Raw genomic sequence first — 4,600 nt, forward strand, 5'->3', positions numbered from 1 at the left:
ATGTGCCTTCAATGTTATTTGATGTAATTATGATTTAAATTGATTACGGACAATTTAGTAAAATGTTGAAAAGTGAGGAATTTCCCGATTGAACATTCAGAATAAAAACGATACGAATGATCTATTGTGAGGTCGCATGTGTAGTACTAAGTGCAGGCTACTATGCGTACCTGAAAATTGTGATCACGTGTGTAGTACTAAGTGCAGGCTACTACGTGTATTAGATGATGAGGTCACGTGTGTAGTACTAAGTGCAGGCTATTACGTGTACCAGACTGTTGGTCGCATGTGTAGTACTAAGTGTAGGCTACTATGCGTACCAGATAGCTTCGGCTACAAGTGTGGAAATGGGAAAATGTGCAGGCAATTGTGTATCTGTTATTATTCCGATGAGTTCAACGGGAAATCGATTAAATGAAAATACATGTGAAAGTGATTATGTGATGAACAAGTGCAAGTATATGTTTATTTGAATTTATGAGTAATATGCTCAATATTTGAGCGAACCTCGGTAAAATGGAATGGATTAAGTGAAATTGTGTAAAAGTGAACTTTAGTAGTAAAACAGTATTAGACAGCAGCAGTGCATGACTTTGAAAATTCACCAAAATTGTGTAAGTTGAATTAAATTTAAAAAATTATGGAAATAAAGCTTAATGAGTCTATTTTCACATGAAAGAACAGAGGAAGCAAAAGAATTCTATATTGTGTGATATTTGAATTCTTGTGAAACAGGGTCTGAATGAATTCGAGATCCCCTGTTCTGAATTTAGAAATTCACCATAAATTGTAAAAAATTATTGAGAGTCATACCTTACATGCATGGATTCCTTATTGAATCTAATTTTAAGGGAAACAAACAGCATAGTCGTTGGGATTCTTTACAGGGAGAAATTCGGTTCGTAGTGCACAGGGGTTAGAGTAGTCATACCCTAAAACAGGGGAGACTTTAACTAATAAACTGTACTAAATGGCCCAACCAAAAATTCTATAAAAAAATTAGTAAGTATACATATGAGTCTAGTTTCATATAAAATTTACGGAATTGGATTTCGAGTTTTGTAACTTGAGATATGATTTTTTTTAACACCGGGACTCCAAAAAATAGCCCGTCCTGAATATGTGTAATTGTACAATTATAGTGTTTTACCTTGAAAAGCATGGTAGTAATTGCTTATTATTTTCATATGAACTTACTAAGCGTAAAGCTTACCCATCCTCTCCATTTCTTTAGTATTGGCAGGTTGGGTCGGGGTTGGAGATCGTCGGAGGCAAATCACACTATCAAACTATCATTTTTGGGAAAATTAATTCAAATATTAGAAATATCAAGTGAGTGGCATGTATAGGAAGTTGGTTTGTGGTATGTATTTTTATTATGATTTTGACCATACGTATCAGTCTGCATTGAGTTATCGTATAGAAACATGAGATGTGGTCCTTATCCATTATGGTTTATAAGTTTAATTAATCGTGCCATGTTCTATGTTTTGATGTGATGATATAGTTAGCTTTGTTTGTTATGCATGTGTTCGAAAAGTTTTGAATTAAATGAAATTTTATGGCCCGGTTTTCGTCTATGTGTATTGTTAAGTCTGGTAATGCCTCGTACCCTGTTCCGGCCTTGGATACGGGTAAGGGGTGTTACACTTCCCATATGGTTTGGTCACACGGATGTGTGCGTCGTGTTTACAAATTTTACTATTTTCCCCAAAATTTTATATTTTGTGCATATTAGTCCCTGAATGGTTCCTGAACAGTTTTTAGTGTTTTATTTTATTCAATTGAGTCCCTGATAATATAATTAATGTTAGAATCCATGATTTGATTGATTGAATTATTGTTACTATATAATTATGCATGATATGTGAACAATATGTTTACCTATTGAATATGTATTTGTGATTATACATACAACATGCCTTATGTTACCATTAAACCAAAAACTTAATAAAGCATGAATTTTGCTACTAAGTTGATCTGTTATAAGCATATTATTTGCTACTGTATTGAACTGTCATAAGCATATTGATTGCTACTGTATTAATTTGTTTTGAGCATGGCATATTGCATTACATGGGGTGAGACGGTATGAATAGAAGAAGTGTTAGAAGCTTGTCTGCATCGATTAGTGGTTTATCCACATCATACTAGCAACTTTAATATGCAAATATGTTGTGTACCCACAACCTACTAGTAGCTTGTCTGCAAAAACCTTTTATCAAAAACTCTGATGGTTCATTCACACCGCATTAGTAGCTTTTATCTGCGCCGAATAGTGGTTTATCCAAACTGTATTAGTAGTTCATCTGCAACATTTAGTGGTTCATCCACACTGTGGTGTAAAGGAAGAGGAGTTCTGGGGAACTCCAATTGTGGTGTGTAATGGTGGGGTATGAACTTTTTTTTATAAACTGAATTGCCTTGTATTCATAAGACATACACATGGCTATGAACATTGAGATGTTATGTTGATTAGTTGATTTGAATTACCGATATTCTGTATTGCTAATTAATTGTGATTTATTTTATGAGTTGATTATTCTGCTTAATTGATCTGCTACTTGCACTGGTTTTCTTGTGACTGAACTCACACTGATCTTAACAGCTCACTCCCATTTTATTTTCTATCTTTATAGATAACCTACCAGGTTAGGACTTAGACTCGGTATACGGTGGGCTAGGCTTGGCTTGGATCCATTTTTATTAAGTATTTTAAGATTTTCTATTTGAAATTTCAGTTATTTAGAGAACTGTATCGCTTTATTTGAATTGTGGCTTGAGACTTCCATTTTGGGTTTAGTTAAGCATGTATGATATTTAATTTGAATTTAGGATAACAAAACATGGATTAAGAGTTACTTTAGCTTAAACCTATTCTGATTTCACTTAACTAAAGCTAAAGTCAATTATTACTTTTCTGCTACTAAATTATAATTAACATCTCGAGTAATAAATAAATTGGCAATAAACAAGGTTTTCAAAGGTAAACTTATGCACATAAGTTTGCAAACTTAAATGGTTTTCTTTTAACTCGTAAGTTTTCCGGAAATAGATTAAGTTTTTTTTACACTAAAAATAAACAAGCGTTTTAAAATGTCTATTTTATAAACCCCGATAGCTTACCAGACCACCACGGTGGCCAATGTAATCACCTGAATGTGGGTCTAATGTCTAGGCTGGGTTGGGGAAGTTACACTTATACTGTGTCACCAATGTCAACGACGACACCTAAAGAAATAATTTTTTATTCCAAGGGGGCAACATTGGGTGATTATGATGGGTGGTGCCACAAATGGTAACAGTGGCACCGGGGTTTATTATTCAAAACGGATTATTTACGTACATGATTTTCAAGGTGGGTCATTTTCGTAAAGAATAAAAACTTTTAATTTTTTTTATTATAAAAAACCTAAAATATAAATTCAGATACTAAAGCTATAAAATTATATTTTTTAAAAGCATCTTTAACTCTTAACTAACCTAGCCATAGCTGCTGCTAAAAAGGCCATGACATATAATATATTGTGATAATGAATCGTCATTTATTATTAAGTATAGTTATTATTTATTTTGATTTAAAATTCATTTTTATTATAGTTGTTATTTATTTTGATTTAAAATTCATATTTATTTATTGGATATAGATTTATGTATGGAGTATAAAATTTTTTTTAATAAAACATTTGATGCATTGATAATATTTAAATTTATACATTATCAAATTAGTTAAGAGTGTGTTTGTTTTAAGGAAAATGTTTTTTATATTTGTTTCATGGAAAATAATTTGGTAAACAGAAAATGATTTATAAGTCAATAGAAAATAAATTATTTTCATTGTAAATTGACTTACTCTTTTAATAGCGTAAATTTTTTTTTTTCGAAAAAGAACTCATTTTATAAATAATTTTATTTTTATACAAAAATTAATTTAAATAAAGTCTAATATTATTGTTATAATATTTTTATTTTAATAGTTAAAAATATTAAAAATATATATTAGAATACTAAAATTAAATATTATAATGTTGAATATTATTAAACATACATATTTAATAATTTATATTTAATAACATAATAAATTATTAATATAAATTATTTAATATTATATTTTTATTTTAATAATATATATTAAAATTTATAAATATATATATTTTATAGCATAAAATATAAATATTTTAATTATATAATTATGAGTATTCATTTAAATCACGTTTAGTTTCATTTATCTCTTCAACTCAAATGTGTTACCATTTGTTCTCACATATGTAATATATATAATTTAAATAAGTTTTAATTGGACATTGTTTATTATTAAATTTATATGTGGTATTAATTATTTTAAAATATTATTTTACACAAAAACAAGTCATTTTAAAAATAATTTTAGGAAATATTTTACATAAAAATATCTAAATATCAGAAAAATTAAAAAATTTTAAAAATTAATTCATTTTCTACAAATATATTTGAATGAAATGAATCTAATTTAGAATATCCAATAAATGACATGCAATTAATCCATAAATTAAATAAAGGATGATCCACTGGCCCAAACTAGGATATATTTATTGTAAAATGACCCACACAATTATAATTC

The sequence above is a fragment of the Gossypium hirsutum genome, chromosome A07 (assembly GCF_007990345.1).
Source record: "Gossypium hirsutum isolate 1008001.06 chromosome A07, Gossypium_hirsutum_v2.1, whole genome shotgun sequence".
Taxonomy (NCBI): domain Eukaryota; kingdom Viridiplantae; phylum Streptophyta; class Magnoliopsida; order Malvales; family Malvaceae; genus Gossypium; species Gossypium hirsutum.